This window comes from Lissotriton vulgaris, chromosome 5, assembly GCF_964263255.1.
Source record: "Lissotriton vulgaris chromosome 5, aLisVul1.2, whole genome shotgun sequence".
NCBI lineage: Eukaryota > Metazoa > Chordata > Amphibia > Caudata > Salamandridae > Lissotriton > Lissotriton vulgaris.
The window spans coordinates 388556842-388578186 of NC_141693.1; positions in this window are offsets into that span (position 1 = coordinate 388556842).

Genomic DNA, 21345 nt, shown 5'->3' on the forward strand with positions numbered 1-21345 from the left:
TGCAACAGTCGGGAAAGCGTTGGATAGCATAGAGGTACAAAATACTATTCCCATTCCAGTGAGTGCAACAATACGGAAAGAATGGGATAGCGTAGGGGTAAAAATTACTATTCCCACTCCAATGAGTGCAACAGTAGGGAAAGTGTTGGATAGCGGGAGAGTAAAAATTACTATTCCCACTGCAGAGAGTGCAACAGTAGGGAAAGCATTGGATAGCGGGAAAGTAAAAATTACTATTCCCACTCCAGAGAGTGCAACAGTAGGGAAACCATTGGATAGCGTAGGTGTAAAAATTACTATTCCCACTCCAGTGAGTGCAACAGTAGGGAAAGTGTTGGATAGCGTAGGGGTAAAAATCACTATTCCCTCTCCAGTAAGTGCAACAGTAGGGAAAGTGTTGGATAGCGTAGGGGTAAAAATTACTATTCCCACTCCAGAGAGTGCAACAGTAGAGAAAGCGCTGGATAGCGTAGGGGTAAAAATTACTGTTCCCACTCCAGTGAGTGCAACAGTAGGGAAAGCGTTGGATAGCTTAGGGGTACAAATTACTATTCCCACTTCAGAGAGTGCAACAGTAGGGAAAGTAAATACTTCATATATGAATAAAAATTAATTAAATATTAATACCAATTACTAATATTTTAAAATAATTAACAATTTTATATTATATATTAATTAATCGATTTCAAATACAAATGACAATTAATAAAAAAAATTACCTACTAATACAAATTATTTACCAATTAACAATAAATGAATTAACAATTAAAAAATAAAAAGAAATTACAACAAAAATAACCAATAATTACATTTAAAAGTTTAAATATTTAAAATTCAATTACTTCCCACCCTATTCCCCTATAAACCCACAACCCACTACTGAAAAGAAATTAATAAAAGTAACATAATTATCAATTAATCAATGAATTAAAATGAATTACCAATTATATTTTAATTAATTACCAATTAATATTTAATTAACAATTAATTCAAAATAAATACCAATAAATTAAAAAACATATTTAATTAATTATAATTAAATTACTTCCCACCCTATTCCTCTTTAAACCCACAACCAGCTACAGAAAATACATTAATATAATTAACATAATTATCAATTAATCAATTAATTACAATTAATTACCAATTATTTTTTAAATAATTACCAATTAATAATTAATTAACAATGAATTCAAAATAAATACCAATACATAAATTCATAAATTAACATATTTAATTAATCATAATTAAATTACTTCCCACCCTATTCCCCTATAAACCCACAACCCACTACAGAATTATAATATGCAAACATTAAATACCATAACATTAATTAATTAAAATAAATGATAATAAAATATACACTTTTCACACTTATAGTAACATAAAAAACACTTAAAAAAATTTATATTAACTTACTTACCTCAAATTCAATATTTTTGTTGTCTATATTCTGTCCATTCTATATTTTTGTTGTCTATATTCCGTCCATTCTGTATTGTTGTTGTCTATGTTCTGTCCAATCGATATTTTGTCTATTCTATATTTTGGATTCGATACTAATGCTATTCTATTCGATATTTTTGTAGTCTATATTCTGTCCATTCGATATTGTGTCCATTCTATATTTTTAATTCGATATTAATGTAACTCAATATTTCAAACTCGATATTTTGAGTGTATACCATGGGAGAGGGTCTGATACATCAAGGGATCTCTAAATCTCTACTAGAATTCGAAGAGATATACTGATGGCCGTATACGAATTTGGAATTAATTGTGATGACTGTTACAAATACCACAGCTTTGCACACCATCAGATTCCTGACTACAGTATAGCCAGCCCAGTACAGATACCACTGTTAGACAGCATAAGGCTATCTACATGCGGACGTCTAAATGGACTGATGCCGTCCCACAAAAATTAAGACGAGATTCATTTGGATTTGGCCTCAGCGCTCGGCTGACGCCCGAACTGTTATAAAAGATTTGCAAGTCTTTATCGGCACATACACAATCGGCGCGCTATATTCTGACCAGGGTCCTGCGTTTAGCTCTAGGGCTTACAAGGAGGCTATGGCTAGCTTGGGCGTTGCATTGCGATTTTGGAGCCCATTCCATCCTGAGGGAAATTCAATTATGGAGAGAAAAAACAGTGACAAAAAGCAATCTATAACAGCCAGAGTATTAGGTTCGGTGATGGGTGGGTCAATCATCCAATAAATGTCCAACGTAGTCTTAATAACCTGCCAAGAAATTCTCTGGGTGGAATCACTCCATATGAAATCCTTTTTGGTACTAGAATGTTGGTTGAAGATCTCGATCATCACACTTCAGTGGTGGAACAAAAACCCTTTGATATCAAAGATCGTTTAGCGGTTTTACAGGACTTAAAAGAAACAAGAAGATGTCTAAGCAATACCAGCGAAAAACAAACAACCACTGAAGAAAAAACACCTGTCCCAGCAAGACCTGTCTGGTTTCCAAAGATTGGGGATTTGGTCAGGGAGAAAATAGCGGACAAGAAGGAATTTGGGCCTTCTTACAGAAAACCAGTACCTGTACTAGCAATCCACAGATCAAGAACAGTACTACTGTCGCCCCTTGCTGGAAAAAAGGAGAACAGGTCTGTGTCAATTGACCTTTAAAGACCACATCATGAGGCTAATAATAAGTTGTAGGCCCAGTCGACTCCCAAGATGTAGCTGACAACCAAATCTTGCTACTATCCAAGAGGTTCAAACTGAAAGACTTATCACTTTTGATAAACCAGCAGTGAGAAAAGAGGGACTATGCAATAAAGCCATGAAACTTGTGCCTCTTGAAACCCAAATAACAGTTTGTCAAGAAACTCCCATCTACAATGATGTAGCTTCTGACTATACAAACATGTCAGGGGAACAAGCAACTCCAGCGATTTCAAAGAATCCGGATGCGTTACCAACAATTGACAGAACTGCCTCTGGCTATTTTATCAACTTCGATAACTTTTCTGAGGATCCCAGTGAACAGGAAACTATGCCAGCAAACAAAACTTTCAAGGAAAAAGTAAAGGAACTAGGTCAAGAGCTTACAAATACATATCTGATTTCACCTTGGGTTGAACGTTGGATTGTATTAGGTGTACTTTATCTCCTGCTATGGCTCATTCTTGTGTTAAGTTTGGGAAAGCTGATAGATGGAAAGCACATTAAAATGGACACAGCAAGTAAGAACATCAACTTGCTGCTGAAGCCACACAAATCATCTCATGTGAACAACGAGACCTGTCATCAGTGAACATCACAGTGGTTCCTCTACCTGGTGGAATAGCATGGGATACAACTTATTATAAAAAAAAGGGTTAGGGTTACGCACTCCGCAGTTGTTAATGTGTTACAAGTTGTGGTGTGCTCCTGAGATATCACTCCCAAACAAGGTGTGGTAATCAAGAAACAGTCGGCGACACTTGAGATAAATGCCGTCTCTCTGGACACAACCAATTGGAGGTAGAAACGTTCTGAAGAATTGTAATCAAACTTCAAGAAATGGTAGTTTCCATCATCATTTATTCCATGTTATATCCACAGGGAATAGTTCAAATATTCAGCAAATTGCTAGTTTGACATCCTTAAACTTCTCAAATGTACACAGGAATCATTGAGGATTCACCCAATGTATTTCGGACTAATTTATAGTCCTTCGTCAGGGGTTTAAGTTTAAGGATGTCAACCTCGCAATTTGCTAAATATTTGAACTATTCCCTGTGGATATAACATGGAATAAATGATGATGGAAACTACCATTTCTTGAAGTTTGATTACAATTCTTCAGAACGTTTCTAAGTCCAATTGGTTGTCCCCAGAGAGACGGCACTTATCTCAAGTGTCACAGACTGTTTCTTGAATACAACTGATTATGACATTTATGGCCCTATTGAGCTGCTAAAGATTCCTCATCAATTTGAGGTTTCCTTGAGTGACTTCGTCTCACCTAGCACATTTTCTGATGATTGGGACTTTGAGACTGTTAATAACATGATGGCAGACTTAGAAATGTCAGCAAAATGTACAAAACATGAATACTTAGAAGGTTCATTAAAAAGAAATTGTTTTAATAATTTTGGCCATCATGACTTGCATAAATCTGCAAACCCTAAAAATGTTTTAACTTATAATCAATGGGAACATTGTCCGACTCCTTCAAAAGGTAGTTCTAAAACGTTTCTTAGAAAATGTCCTACTTCAAAGGTTTTAATGTTACAAACCCAGAAAGTTTTTACTTTAAAAATGTGAATAAGACAAGCATAAAAAGAATGTTGAGAAATACTAAACACATTTATTCTGCTGCCTTTTATGCTTAATTGTCCACCTTAGGTTTTGAATTTTGGAAAGACAACATTGAGACAAAAACTGTTTGGGGCACAAAAGACTGGCAGGTACAAGGTTTAGAAGCATTGTTCAGAGCATGCATCATCTGAGAACAAATGATGTTCCTAAATGACACTGTTCAACAGCCATTTTGTCTTGGCATTGCTAAGATAAAAGTTTTAAACAAACCGTCCATACCTAAGCCCACACCTGATAGTAATTTAACTTCAGATGAGGAGGTAGACGTAAATTATATTTTACAACAGAACAGAACAAATCCTGAATGGAAAAAATGGTTAATCTGGCCCACAGACACAAATAACTGTCAAGATTGGTTCCTCAACAAGACACAAGGGTTCACAGTAACTCGGCCAGATCCAAGACATATCCAAAGACAACATTCAGGGATAATAACAACATATTGTGTAGGAAAGCTATGCCTTGAATGGCTACAGAAAATCCACACTCCTGGAAATAAAACAACACTTATCTTTGCTTAAGGATGGTGTTGATTTACGAGAATTCTTACTTGGACCTCGTAATCCACGTCATAAAGTTTCATATACGCCTGTATATACGCTGCGTACAATGAAGCTTGGAAAGTCACGCAAATGGAAACAGCTGAAAGAATACGAGAAATTGATCGTATTAATTTAGAGAAATCACTTTCTGTAGTTGACAATAGTTTAACCTTATAGATTAACAAATCTCGTTGGCACAGAGGGGAGGAGACTATATGGTGCTGAGCATCAAAAAGCTGGAGTGATTACCATTGACCGTTTCTGAGAAACCATCAGTTGAATGGATAATACATTGCACCATCACAATACCAGTGACGACTTTCCAGTTTCAGTATTGCTTAAAACATATACCAGCAGGCCTGTATGAAAGGTAAACCTGGGATTTACCATACACACACAAATGTTGGAGTGGGGGAAAGGAAGTTTTTCTTAGTGGTAAAAATTGGGATTTACCATACACACACAAATGCTGGAGTGGGGGAAAGGAAGTTTTTCTTAGTGGTAAAAATTGTGAAAACTCACTAAGCGGTACACTATTGTGTCAAGGTATTAATTTACACGAAGCCTGCATAGGTTCTTTCAATAACCTTTCTTGCCACCTGCAGGGTTCGCCCACAGCGGTGATAGATTCAATTTTCAGGCAGCTTTCCAATAGTAGCTACGTTATGTTAAATGATCACAGCTGTTGTGGAATGATGCCAGGAATAAGCAATCTCATTACTGTGTCAGCCAGGGTCACTTGCTGTATGCAAGCATTGTTTCCTAAAGCCAAGACAGATGGGGAGTCGCCACTATGGCCTTCACCGAACATCTCTTCTGTATGAATTGATACTTTAAGCAGAATGAAAGCCATTCTTTTGCAAAAAACTGTGCCACTGACCTCGTCCAGAGAGACGTATGATCTGCAAGTTGCAAGGACTTCTGTAGAGATACATGCATTATTATCAACTAACTGCCCAGTACATTTCGCAGAAATGTTAGGTCATATCTTTAACATGTCTGATACCAGCGGGATTGCACATGTATTTAAGATGATTTTTTCGGGACTGTTTGAAGCAGTCCTGGGCATTTTTCCTAACTTCGTCTACTCTGAGTTCGGCGGCCTGCCTTTCATTTTGGGCCTTGTAGCAGGGATCTTATTTTTATTCCTCCTGCTCCGTTAAGGCACATCCGGCCACCAGCGATACCCAAGTCAGCATGGAAAATGCGCTGCAGGCTATGAGGTACCATGACAGAATAACACAAATCCTTGGCTTGGCTCGTTTGAGAGATCTGAATACCACATGGTTCCTGTCATTCAGACCAATCTGGCAAGATTGTAATTTACCTGGAGGAATGCATGTCAGATGTCCGTCTAACACTACCATCGGTTATGCCAACGGATGCTGACGCATTACTGGGTCCGGTAACGGCTCACGTGTTGTGTTGCCCCCAGCGGCTACCAATCCTGATGACGGCATTCATTGAGATCTCACCTGCAAATCCAACTGAAGGTGAGATACGCGGATCAACAGGCACACAGGTGCCATCTGCTATGAACATTGCTAACGCGGCAACCGACGCTGACGGCGATGCTTCACATATGTGCACAATTGACCTTCTTAATGAAGTAGTCAAACTTTCATCTACTGTGGGAGACGATTTCTTTGCCAGCCTTGATGACTTAGGGCCAGGAGTAGGAGAGAAAATACCGGTCGGTAACGGCCGATTTTGGCCGTTACCGACCGGTATTTAGGATATGGCATGTAGGGGCCATCATTTTACAGAATCGGTAAATTTACAGATTCGGTATATTTACCGATTCTGTAAAATACTGAATCGGTAATTTTACCAATTCGGTAAATCCACATGTAGGTGACACTCCTAAGAGTGTCACAGGCCCTTAAGAATCAGTATTTTACCATTCAATCCAATTGGGTGGTAAAATACCAAATTCAGGTGTGCATGCACATCTGTGCATGCATACCTTGCAATGTGACACACAGACATGCCCTTAGGGCATGTCTGTGTGCCACATGGCACACAACTATGGAACTGGGGTGCTAGAGGGTGTCAAAGTGACACCCCTGCACCCTTGCAGGATTCGGTATTTACAGATTCGGTAAATACCGAATCGGTATTGCCCATTGATTCCTATGGGCTTCATGGCCCATAGGAATCAATGGGCAATACCGATTCGGTATTTACCAAATCGGTAAATACCGAAACCTACCGATTCGGTAATTCTGAAATTCGAAATACCTACATCTCCCCCCTTCATATTTACCGACTCTTAAATACCGAATCAGTAAAATTCGGTATTTAGGAGTCGGTAAATTTGAATTACTTACATCTGGCCCTTAATGTTTTCTCCTGACACCAAGAATAACTTTTGAAAATTAGCACACAGCGTCCTTTTGAACTCTGAAATTTGACCTTCATTTTTTTCAAAAACAAAAGCTTTATCTTGGGAACTGTATTTTTTCCACAATTTGATTTGACTTTTTTCCAAACCTTGAACTCTGGCACAAAAGTAATCTGCTTAAAGTAGAACTATTATTAGAGAACAAGAATTCTTTGAACACTTCCTAGAAACAATATTGACGTAATCCACAAACCAAAACAGTTTGTATATTCTGCTATGGGATGGTCTGGACAATTTTTATTCTGTAACTAAGAGCCATTTCATAAATGTAACTTTCGTGATTCATTCAGTTAGCATTTCTAATATCATATCATATGCTTACAATGAAGTCATTTGCTTTAAATGTGTACTGTACAAATATGCTCATTTTTTCGTGTGCAACCATTTTATATTATTTTTTGGGGGTTGTAATTACATGCTCTAGATAATATGTTTTAGTATTTACTCTTGGATGAACATATTAGCGTGGAGTGGGTGTTATGTATTATTTTAGGACTCTATTGTAAGTTTCCGGATTCATGCCCTTATATAGGTATACATCACCATATCCTTATATAGGCATATAAATCATAACCATGTTTAGGCATAGCTCATGCAGTCCAAATGCGGCAGGGCAACTTCCACTAGTTCCGAAAATCCACAACGATTTCTTGGAAAACTCAGCTTCAGCAGCCGGGGACTTTCCCTTGCTTGAATATTGATTTGTCTAAGAACTCATGGAGTTTTCAAAGACCTGAGACTCTTTGATGACGTTATTATGTCCAACTGTACGTCAAACTCAGCACCTTCAAGGTATAAATTTGCCTACAGTCGCCCAAGCAAACACACTGTGGTTTGGAGAAGTTCGACTATCTACTTGCCCGATGCGCCCTGCTACAGCAAGTGCCGAAGGAAGCCGACCCTCCAGCAGACGCACTGAGAGAGATGCTGTCTTTTCTCCTGCTGAGAAATCCATCTCCAGTGTTTCCAAGCTACCCCTGCAGGTTGTTGGGAAATCAAGTCCCGGGACCAGCCTTCTCCATTCTAAACTTAGGAATGGAGTTGATTAACCCTTAGAGAAATCTTGTGCAGATTCTTGGCAAAGAATACTACATTTATGCTACACCTCACTTACTTCTTCCCTCGTACTTGTCACAAACTAGGCAGGGTGACTAACCTTAAGAGTCAGATGCAGCAGGAGCCATGTCGTAGCTTAATTCCTTCCTCCCTAGAAGCGGCCCCCCCAGGCGAGTCATACATTTAACACTCTTCTAGGAAGACCTCCCCCAGGAAAGGGGAGAAAATGGAGAAATAAAATATAACAGGCTGGCAGCCAGAAATCATCTACAGCAGGCGAAGGCAGGTTAGATGTCCCTTTTTAAGTCTGCATGCTGAGTCTGCATGGATACACAAGAAGACACTTGTCAATACTAACCCCCTTCTTAGAACCAAAAGCATTAGAGGTATACAGAAAAGGTAAGTACTCACTTATCTGGGCTGCCACAAACATCCAAGAAGAAAATATCCAAAGAAAAAGAAAAGAAAAGAAATCAAAGTTCGTAAGAGCCACAGCTCCAGAGAGAAAGCAATAATCTTAGTTTCAAATACACATCTAGGAAGCTAATGTGCTCTCTCAATGTAGTCTCTTCAATGTCAAGAAGCCTGTTCCACTTCTCCATGGCGAGTAAGTACATACAAGTTCATGCCTTTCCCAAATCCACAAGAGAATTATGCTGGGGGTCGCGTAACTAACTCCAATTGCACCAAACAATATCCAGCCTAAAACATAGGGGCGGGCTTGAGAAAGTAGAGTCACGGTGCTCCTGGAAAGAACACTAATCAAGGCGCCCACCTCTCTTCAATATACAGGGAGGAGGCACGGGTGCAATCGGCGTCCCTTCACTATGTCAGTATAATTTATGCCAAACAGTGCTCACTTTACTTGAAGGCAGCAGGCGTCTTCTTCTTTCAGTGAAAACAGCCCGTCTTCCCCTTTCAGTGCGAACAGCGCATCTCCTCCTCTCAGCGCGAACAGCGCGGTCCCCGAGGTCAAAGAGCGTAGACGAGCCGTGAAGCGGAAAAGTCTTTAACACGGCTATGCTTGGTCTCCCCTTACTCCGAGCAACTAAATCTTCATAAGGAAATCACCATGGGCCCCGTAAGGCTAACCAATCGTTCAAGTTCAGGGCAGATAGGCTCACAAGTGACAAGCACTGGAAGCAAGGGGTGAAAGAAAGATATAGCAAACAGATAGGACGAACAACGAACACAAACAACAGACTAATCACCAGGCACTCTGGGAGATGCAGTTCTTACAACGAGGGCCTAAATGGTGACAGTACTAAGCTTAGGTTAGGTACACCAGGGTAGGCGTATGTTAGAAGCACCAGTTGAGTACTTTTAGCCTCTGTTATTTATGTATGTATTTCTATATGGTTTAGGAGCCATACAATGCTCTTACAGTATTATTTTATTCTACTATTTAAACTGTACGCATTATATTTTACAAACTGTGTTACGATTGTAGCAGTTCATTTCTTATGCTTGAGAAAGAAGACTGTTCAATAAATCCATTTATTGAAAACGCCTGTCTTCGTACTTTCTCTACACCTCTAGTGAAACAAAGCATGCATGATTGACTGAGTGAAATATCGATCTATTGTTTCCACGACTCTGAAGATACGTTTATCTTGGGGAAACAAAGTTGTCATGTTTATGCGGTTGTCAGAGATGAATCCCTTCTTGTGAATTCAAGAAAGTTTCTAGTGTCTTCTGAGCTAGCTGGCACACACAATTAAGTCTAGTATATTCGATAGAGACCTAGTCGACCTCAGTCCTACGTCTAATCTATAGGATATATTATTCCAATGCGCAGAGCCTATTGGGAATTTAGCAACTAGACTACAATGGGACCTCACAGGTTCTAGCCTGGCATTCAAATCTGTAGGCATGTCCGATGCAAGTGTCAGACAGAGATCCAACACGCATTCTTCTCCGCAAAACAGGCATTGAAGAAAAGGTAAGCTGCAGTCCAATCAGACTGGTCTAAAGGATATGAACAAAGAGACACTCAGTTCTCGTTGGCAAGGTGTGCCCAGATGTACCATGCGCTCACAGTATTTCCTCTTCAGGAGAGCTTTTGCCATCTCTTCGATGATTGGGCCGTCCATTGCGTAGCAGAAAAATGACAATCAGGATTCCTGCTATTAAGAGCAGGATCAGAGGTAGACCTCCACAAATACTTCCAAATATGCAGTGTATAAAATTTGGAATACACTATCAAGAAATATATTCCCCCTTGACCTCTATGACTTTAACGGTATATATCCAACACTTTAATTTTTGTATTTTAATACATAAGGGCAAACAACAGGAAAAGTTTTTTTTAGAACTTTATAATTTTATTATTTTTTTCTTTAGTTGTATTTCTTAGTACAAAAGTTTTTTTCATTTATCGATTTATCACATCAGTTAATATATTTTATCAAAAAAGCACATAGTATAAAATTCATTCTTTTGTAATATCGTCAGTAAAAAACTATTTCATGCAGGGAAAACAGATTACAAAACAATCAACATTCACTCAGGTACATACACCCCTTACTTGTCATACATACTACATTCATTCTTGATTCTGCGTCTGAGGGATCACAGGTGGAAGTGCAAATTAATACGCAAGGTCGGCGCGTTTCGGCAGTGTAGACCGCCTTCCTCAGGACCTGTCTTGCAGAATATTCATACATAAACAAATATTTTTATGGCCCCTGCATGGTTGGGTATCTGTAACGATAAATGACATACATTTGTTTCATTTATTCTAATACTTTTTTCATTGTTCTCAATTACGTTGCCCTATGTATGACCAAAAAAAAACACAATTAATTTACACATATTGTACTTTGGTTATTATGACTCTCTTGTGGTTGAACCTGCCATGGGCAGAAGGATGACATTCCCGTGACTCTCACAATCAACACAGAACTTCAAACCATGTGTGTTATCCTTAAGTTATGTATCAATGAACATGTTTAAAATTTAAGTACTGTTATTAGAGCAGACTTATTGGGTACGCATTGTCTCCAATTTATGTTGCATGATAGATAGAAGATATTATCACTTAAAACATGATATCAATAGAACGATGTAATTATCTAGTTATCTGCATGTTTTAAAAATTTCTCACATGCAAAATAATTCAATCAGCATGACAGGTAGAGAATATTATCACTAAGATCAAAAAGCAAAGTACCTTTAGTTCTGGGAAAGGATTCCTATCAAACTACAAGCATCGACTTCAGGGTTTATTTTTGTATTACTTCCTGTGTGAGATTAGAAACAGAATCTGTCACAATTCTGTGATGTTATCATTCTATCGGAGTTATCAAGTAATTTTGAGCCAGTTGCTTACCTATTTTGTCAGATATTATCTTTTTTCTACTGATTGTTGGTGCAAAGGCTTGTTTTTTGTTGTGGATCCGATAATAGACTGCAGAAACCATAAGAGATAAACAGAGAAAACCCTGACTATCTAATGCTTAATATAGAAGGAAAATGTATTAGTGAGTTTCTAATGTGGTCTCTGTATTACTGACCTTGTTGTCACAATGTCTGAAACTAGGAGCTTGAAGTCAATCTCTCCGTGGTTGTAAACGCGAGTAGCCGTTGTATTGTTATTTTCGAAACCGTTTATGTTTCTGTAGAGGTATTGGAACAAAACACAATAAACTAATTTTACTAGCGTTTTACGCTACACAGATTTCAGGATTATAAATAGGTTTGTCGAAATTTACCTTGTCTATCGGTATGATGCGTCTCTCCCGCTAAGCGGTCTCTAACGGCTGTAAGTCCGGGCGATCTGGGGCGATCTGAGGCAGCACTGCGCCTTTCGAAGTTCAGGGAGACATTTAATTTGAGATGCTCTAAAGGTGGACAGATAAAGCACCCTCGTCACTACTATTTTCTCGCGCTCGCTCATCATTTTAAAATTGCTATCGCATGTGAAAGATTGCTGGCTACGCTATGCGCTGTACTTACTTGAATTCCTCTTTCATCCGGTAAAGACGTATCCGCACTCGCACTACTCGGGGAGGCTAACGTGTAGTTGTTCTTCCTGTTTCCTATATACGTGGTTTTCGCGCCATGTAACTAATCACATGGTTGGAGTTCTCGAAACCTATCAACCAATGGTATTAAAGGAAATATTGACAGCATATCGGCAGTCAGGTATAATTCCTCTACGGGAGCGCATCGAATGCGGTCACGTGATTAGAGTAACGCGGCGGCCATTTCTGAGTGGTAATTAAATTACCTTTTTGCGTGATATATGAGTGTCACTATTTTTTTATATAATAGATTTTAAATTGGGGCATCTATATGTTTGGTTTCTTTACAAAATTTATACCAATGCCCAATGGTGTTAAAGGGGGTATAGACACTACTTTGCAATCGGGTATGTGTCATTATTGGGAGCACTACTAATGTGGTCACTTGATTTACGCGGCGGCCATTACTGAATGGTGATTTAGTTGCCCTTTTGCACAATATATGGTGAATATTATGACATTATTTTCTCAGTGGGATTTAAAATGTGACATCTATATGTTTTTGTTTCGTTTACAAAATCTATTGTGTCACATACCACGAAATATTCTCATTTAGGCCTCTTTTGACACTGTCAAAGTAAAAAATCCAGAAGCATTCCCGTTTTTTCCTAGTTATTTCTGGTAGTTCTCCTTTCTTGCACTGAATCTTTTCCAGTATACATCACTTCAGCTCTAACTCATTGTGGTTGTGATCTGTACAATGTTGGGTCAGAGGTGATGTCAACTTATTAGTTCGCACTGAAGATTTGTGTTCGTTAAATCTTAGCCTGAATTCGCGTCCAGTCTCGCCTATGTATGGCAATCCACAAGGGCATACGATATAATAGACGATGTTTTTACTGCAACAGTTTGTGAATGATCTTAAAGTAATCATTTTGTCATTGTGAGACAGACTATTGCCTGTGATAGCAGCATCACACGCATGACAGTTACCACATTTGTGGTTACCTCGAATCGTATCTCCATTTGTCAGTGTAGTTTGTTTCTCTACTGAGACTGTTTTACTTCTGGTGTGGACCAAACGATCTCTTAGATTTTGGTTGTGTCGATATGTCACCAACGGTTTTTCTAGATTTGTTTCACCTTCGACTTCCAGTATCCTCCAGTTTTTATTAATTATGTTTTTAATTTTGTAGTTGAGTGTGGAGTGATTTACAACACATACAATTTTGTCTTGACTCTTGTTTCTCTTGTTCTTTAAAAGGGTGTCCCGATCATAAAATCTCGCCCTTTTGAAAGCTTGGCGGACTAGACGATGGGGGTACCCTCTTTCTATTAATCTTTCACTTAGATGTTTACTATGATAATCATAGTCTGAGAGGGAGGTACAGTTTCGCCGAATGCGAAGAAACTCCCCAAAAGGGATAGAGTCCTTCTGACAATGCGGGTGAAAACTTTCAAATTGCAGAATGGTGTTCTTAGCCGTTGGTTTGCGAAAGAGGCTTACCTTCAGTGCTCCATCCTTCCCTTCGATCGTGATGTCCAAATATTCAACTTTCTCATGGCTGTGATTAGAGGTGAATTTAAGATTTGTATCGCTGGCATTAAGCCAGAGAATGAACTCTTGCAATTGTGTGAGTTCCCCATGCCATACAAAAAAGATGTCATCGATGAAGCGTCTCCAAACGGAGACGTTCTCGAAAAAAGGGGCATTTAAATTAAAGATATTTTTTATCTCCCACTCACCCATGTAGGTATTTGCCACCGAAGGTGCACAAGAAGCACCCATACTCGTACCCTTTACTTGCTTGAAGAGGGTTCCCTCAAACTCAAAGTAATTGTTCAGGAGCACAATTTCTAAGCATTGAATGATGAATTCATCTGGTCTATTCTGGGGGTATCTCTGCAACAAATTGGACACTGCCTGCAACGCTTGACATTGAGGTATGTTGGTGTACAACGCCTCAATGTCAATCGTTACGAGAATGTCCAAATTGGGATCAAATGCTAGGCCCTCAATTTTGTTTATCATATCTCCTGTATCTTTCACGAAAGACTCATATTTCTGAGTTAGGGGACACAAAAAAGTGTCTACATATTTTGATAATGGTTCGGTGTTAGAACCAATAGTAGATATAATAGGACGTAAGGGTGGGTTAATTTCATTTTTGTGAGTCTTTGGAAGACCGTACATGGTTGGTGTGATAGGGCAGGTTTTGTTCAGGAATTGCAGTTCCTTCTCACAGATGTATCCATTGGTAAAGGCTACTTGTGTCATTTCATGAATTGACCCACTTAATCTGTTTAGTTCTCTCGCGGTTGCTGGTCTATAGTGGTCTGTGTTCGATAGCATTTCTCTCATTCTGTTATTATAGTCCACTTTGTCAAATACTAAGATACCACCCCCCTTATCACAAGGTTTTATTACCAAATTGGTGTTATTCCCAAGTTCCTTTAGTGCTAAATTTTCTTGCTTCGTTAAGTTATATTTGTACTTCTCTGGTCTAGATAACAATCTGTTTACGTCTGCCAGAACTTGTCTTTCAAAAATCTGAACTTCTGGGCCAACCATATCCAATGTGGGCGAAAAAATGGAAGGGGGTTTGCAGTTAGAAAGATTTTCTTCTTCATCACTTAATTCTCTTTCCAGAAATTTTTTTTTTAACCTTACCTTCCGAAAGAAGGCATGAAGGTCAACATGTAATTTGAATTTGTTCAATGCAGTGAACGGAACAAATGAAAGACCTTTACTCAAAACTGACGACTCCTCGTCTTTAAGTTGACTAGATGAGAGGTTGTAGATGGGCAAAGTACTAGTCATTAGCCTATCTTTTCGAGTGTTCTCTACCACCAATATTGCTGATTCCTGGTTTTTACATACCGTTGTTGCTGAGGTTGTGGGGTCGAGGTCTGTGCATTCCCTCTGTGTTGTTGCCAGTGTACTTGTTTGCCCCTGTAGGGGCCCCTCGATAAAAAACCCCTGTTGTGGAAGTTACGTTGTCCTTGTCTTCCTTGAAAGGGGCCAGGATTGTACCCCCCTCCCCCACTGGGGCCGGGGTTGCCATAGTTGTCACTATCAGATCCTGATGAACCAGTATCAGAAAAATTCGTCTAGTCCGCCAAGCTTTCAAAAGGGCGAGATTTTATGATCGGGACACCCTTTTAAAGAACAAGAGAAACAAGAGTCAAGACAAAATTGTATGTGTTGTAAATCACTCCACACTCAACTACAAAATTAAAAACATAATTAATAAAAACTGGAGGATACTGGAAGTCGAAGGTGAAACAAATCTAGAAAAACCGTTGGTGACATATCGACGCAACCAAAATCTAAGAGATCGTTTGGTCCACACCAGAAGTAAAACAGTCTCAGTAGAGAAACAAACTACACTGACAAATGGAGATACGATTCGAGGTAACCACAAATGTGGTAACTGTCATGCGTGTGATGCTGCTATCACAGGCAATAGTCTGTCTCACAATGACAAAATGATTACTTTAAGATCATTCACAAACTGTCGCAGTAAAAACATCGTCTATTATATCGTATGCCCTTGTGGATTGCCATACATAGGCGAGACTGGACGCGAATTCAGGCTAAGATTTAGCGAACACAAATCTTCAGTGCGAACTAATAAGTTGACATCACCTCTGACCCAACATTGTACAGATCACAACCACAATGAGTTAGAGCTGAAGTGGTGTATACTGGAAAAGATTCAGTGCAAGAAAGGAGAACTACCAGAAATAACTAGGAAAAAACGGGAATGCTTCTGGATTTTTTACTTTGACAGTGTCAAAAGAGGCCTAAATGAGAATATTTCGTGGTATGTGACACAATAGATTTTGTAAACGAAACAAAAACATATAGATGTCACATTTTAAATCCCACTGAGAAAATAATGTCATAATATTCACCATATATTGTGCAAAAGGGCAACTAAATCACCATTCAGTAATGGCCGACGCGTAAATCAAGTGACCACATTAGTAGTGCTCCCAATAATGACACATACCCGATTGCAAAGTAGTGTCTATACCCCCTTTAACACCATTGGGCATTGGTATAAATTTTGTAAAGAAACCAAACATATAGATGCCCCAATTTAAAATCTATTATATAAAAAAATAGTGACACTCATATATCACGCAAAAAGGTAATTTAATTACCACTCAGAAATGGCCGCCGCGTTACTCTAATCACGTGACCGCATTCGATGCGCTCCCGTAGAGGAATTATACCTGACTGCCGATATGCTGTCAATATTTCCTTTAATACCATTGGTTGATAGGTTTCGAGAACTCCAACCATGTGATTAGTTACATGGCGCGAAAACCACGTATATAGGAAACAGGAAGAACAACTACACGTTAGCCTCCCCGAGTAGTGCGAGTGCGGATACGTCTTTACCGGATGAAAGAGGAATTCAAGTAAGTACAGCGCATAGCGTAGCCAGCAATCTTTCACATGCGATAGCAATTTTAAAATGATGAGCGAGCGCGAGAAAATAGTAGTGACGAGGGTGCTTTATCTGTCCACCTTTAGAGCATCTCAAATTAAATGTCTCCCTGAACTTCAAAAGGCGCAGTGCTGCCTCAGATCGCCCCAGATCGCCCGGACTTACAGCCGTTAGAGACCGCTTAGCGGGAGAGACGCATCATACCGATAGACAAGGTAAATTTCGACAAACCTATTTATAATCCTGAAATCTGTGTAGCGTAAAACGCTAGTAAAATTAGTTTATTGTGTTTTGTTCCAATACCTCTACAGAAACATAAACGGTTTCGAAAATAACAATACAACGGCTACTCGCGTTTACAACCACGGAGAGATTGACTTCAAGCTCCTAGTTTCAGACATTGTGACAACAAGGTCAGTAATACAGAGACCACATTAGAAACTCACTAATACATTTTCCTTCTATATTAAGCATTAGATAGTCAGGGTTTTCTCTGTTTATCTCTTATGGTTTCTGCAGTCTATTATCGGATCCACAACAAAAAACAAGCCTTTGCACCAACAATCAGTAGAAAAAAGATAATATCTGACAAAATAGGTAAGCAACTGGCTCAAAATTACTTGATAACTCCGATAGAATGATAACATCACAGAATTGTGACAGATTCTGTTTCTAATCTCACACAGGAAGTAATACAAAAATAAACCCTGAAGTCGATGCTTGTAGTTTGATAGGAATCCTTTCCCAGAACTAAAGGTACTTTGCTTTTTGATCTTAGTGATAATATTCTCTACCTGTCATGCTGATTGAATTATTTTGCATGTGAGAAATTTTTAAAACATGCAGATAACTAGATAATTACATCGTTCTATTGATATCATGTTTTAAGTGATAATATCTTCTATCTATCATGCAACATAAATTGGAGACAATGCGTACCCAATAAGTCTGCTCTAATAACAGTACTTAAATTTTAAACATGTTCATTGATACATAACTTAAGGATAACACACATGGTTTGAAGTTCTGTGTTGATTGTGAGAGTCACGGGAATGTCATCCTTCTGCCCATGGCAGGTTCAACCACAAGAGAGTCATAATAACCAAAGTACAATATGTGTAAATTAATTGTGTTTTTTTTTGGTCATACATAGGGCAACGTAATTGAGAACAATGAAAAAAGTATTAGAATAAATGAAACAAATGTATGTCATTTATCGTTACAGATACCCAACCATGCAGGGGCCATAAAAATATTTGTTTATGTATGAATATTCTGCAAGACAGGTCCTGAGGAAGGCGGTCTACACTGCCGAAACGCGTCGACCTTGCGTATTAATTTGCACTTCCACCTGTGATCCCTCAGACGCAGAATCAAGAATGAATGTAGTATGTATGACAAGTAAGGGGTGTATGTACCTGAGTGAATGTTGATTGTTTTGTAATCTGTTTTCCCTGCATGAAATAGTTTTTTACTGACGATATTACAAAAGAATGAATTTTATACTATGTGCTTTTTTGATAAAATATATTAACTGATGTGATAAATCGATAAATGAAAAAAACTTTTGTACTAAGAAATACAACTAAAGAAAAAAATAATAAAATTATAAAGTTCTAAAAAAAACTTTTCCTGTTGTTTGCCCTTATGTATTAAAATACAAAAATTAAAGTGTTGGATATATACCGTTAAAGTCATAGAGGTCAAGGGGGAATATATTTCTTGATAGTGTATTGCTTTTCCTCTCTTTCCCTGACCATTGCAGTAATAATAGAGGGGGTCCCATTCTTATGTTAATATAAAATTTGGAATAACTTCGAGGATTGTCTGAAAGGTGCTTAGAAATCCTGCCCCTATGGTCTTAAATAGGTGTACAATACCACTGGTATCACACATATTAAAGATACGAACCACCATTTCCGCTAAATGAAAGGGGCACTTTGTGCATATAAGTTCTTGTATCTCAGTCAAGGTACTCGGTCAGAGGTTAAGGGTACTGTTTGCTGTAAAAGCATAGCTTTCAGTCTGCTCAAAGTATCAAACTGTATAAAGGAAACATTCAACAAAGGCCATTACGGCGCCTCCCTGACTTTATTTATTGGGGGAAACAATACTTGCATCCACCAAGTAAACCTGGAGTTCACAGTGACCAGATATGCAATGTCCCGAAGCATCCCACAGCAACATTGATCGCTCAGCATCAAGTAACTCCCATTCGAGAGCAGCTTAAATACTGGAGTAATCATGGTTGCTGGAGTTCCTTTCATGTGGAAGGACAAGTCGGCTAACGAACCATCACAAGCTCTGTGCAGTGAAATATCCTGGCACATGAGAGAACCGCTTAAGGCGTTCTTGCAGTTTGTACCACTAAGAAACACTTCTCGATCCTCAATGCAGCATCAGAATCTGTATGGTAATTCCCAAGATTCCTTGATGTATTCCCTACCCATTTTTTCATATTTGCCTGCCTGCCTTTGCTCAAGGCACTATTGAAACTGAAAAGTAGTGACCAGAGTTATGTGGCCATGGAATTGCCATTCCGTTGATTGTGATTCTGCCACTGTAAATGGAATTCTATCTAGTATTTCAATACACAGCATTGTATATTTAGTTCCCCTTTGTGCCACTTCTACCCGTTTATCTGTTAGATTATATTCAGAAAACAGAGATGTACTGTTGATAAAATGCCAAGGGGCATACCATGCGCACAAAGATTGCAGCGTCCAGCTTAACTACATTATAGAACGTAACTGAAATTACCCGTGTTGTAATGTGGCCAAATCTTGTTCCAGTATGTCTATCATAGAAGATACAATGTTGCCTAAGGAATATATCCTCGAGGTCAAAGTTGTTTACCCATTATCCACTACAGCTAATGCCTTTTCTAAGCTAATACGTTCTAATTCCCGGTATTCTCTCTGTGGCCTCTTGTTGGGATATTTTCCAGATTTCATTGTAGGCAGCAAAAATGCCAGCATATATGAAAAGTTTCTGACGTGTCTTCCTGGGACCGAATAAAAAATCCCTGAGATCCATGTCTTGTGTGAGGGAGGATAAGTGTTGTTTCACTTCTGTGCGTGTTTAGGTTTCTAGCCTATCAAGGCACAACTTCCCAACACCATATGATGTCACTATCCCTGGGAGTTCTCTTTGTATATAGCGTGGGTCTGGCCTATGGATCCTAAACCCTTCGGTGATACTCAAGAATCTTTTCTGTCATCTGTTTGTGTCTAAGGGTCAAACCAACCATTCTTTCCAATCGAAGCTGTTGTGTATGTCTGCGATCTTGCGGTGGAAGAACGAGGCGAGAGAGTCGCAGAGGTCTTGTGAGGGAGTGATGTCGTTGTTTCCGGCGCTGGGGTTGGAGAGCTCTTTGACGATGCTGAAGAGTTCCTTGCTGTTGTGTGCATTGTTGTCTAGTCGATCCTTGAATGCTGTTTTCTTGGTGGTGTGGATCAGCTGGTGGTGTTTGCGGGTGGCGTGCTTGAGGGCAGTCATGTTGTCTGTAGTCGGGTTATTCTGCCAGGCTTTCTCGAGGGTACAGCTTTCACAGGCACTTGGTCCTCCCACACAAGTGAGGTAGAACTTTTATCATGAGACCTGGGGGAAAGCTGGGTGGTAGGACAATTGTGTTGGACTGGTGATCCCATAACTTTCCCACACAGAAATGGGAGGGCTGCTGAGCCCATGACCAAAAACGCAAATGACTCCCTTTCAAATCTAGGACGTTAAGTCATTGATAATATTGATACCGCCACAATATATTTTGGGCCCTTTCCTGTCAACGGCACTTAGCCAATTCACAAAAGTGAGGTAGAATTTTTATTGGGAGACCTGGAGGAATGCTGGGTAGTAGGACATTTGTGCCTGCCCTTTGATCCCACAACTTTCCCAGACAGAAATATTAGGCAAATGTGATTTTTTTAAACCTAAATTTGAGGTTTGCAAGGGATTCTGGGCAGAAAAACTTTGGTGGTTCCATGCAAGCCACACCTCCCTAGACTTCCCCGGGAGCCTAATTTTCGAAAATGTCTGGGTTTGGTAGGCTTCTTTAGATGGCTGCAGAGCCCAAAACCAAAACCACAGGTTATTCCCTTGTAAAGCCAGGTTGTTTTTTGATCAAAAATGTTGATGCCTTCACAATACATTTTGGGTCCTTTCTGGCTGTGGGTGCTTGGCCCATCCACACAAGTGAGGTAGCATTTTTATTAGGAGACCTGGAGGAATCCTGGCTGGAAGGAAATGTGTGCCAGCCCTGTGATCCCACAACTTTCCCACATGAGTACAATGTGATTTTTATATTTAATACAATTTGAGGTTTGCAGGGGATTCTTGGTAACAAAACTTTGGAAGATCCGCACAACCCACACCATGCATGGACTCCCCTGGGTATCTAGTTTACAGAAATGTCTGGGTTTGGTAGATTTCCCTAGATTGGCACCGAGCCCAGGACAAAAAACGCTGGTGACCCCCTTGCAAAACCAGGCAGTTTTTTCATCAATAATTTGGAATTCTCCAAAACTCCATTTGATCATTTTTTTCTGTTGCAGGCACTAGGCCTACCCACACAAGTGAGGTACCAATTGTATT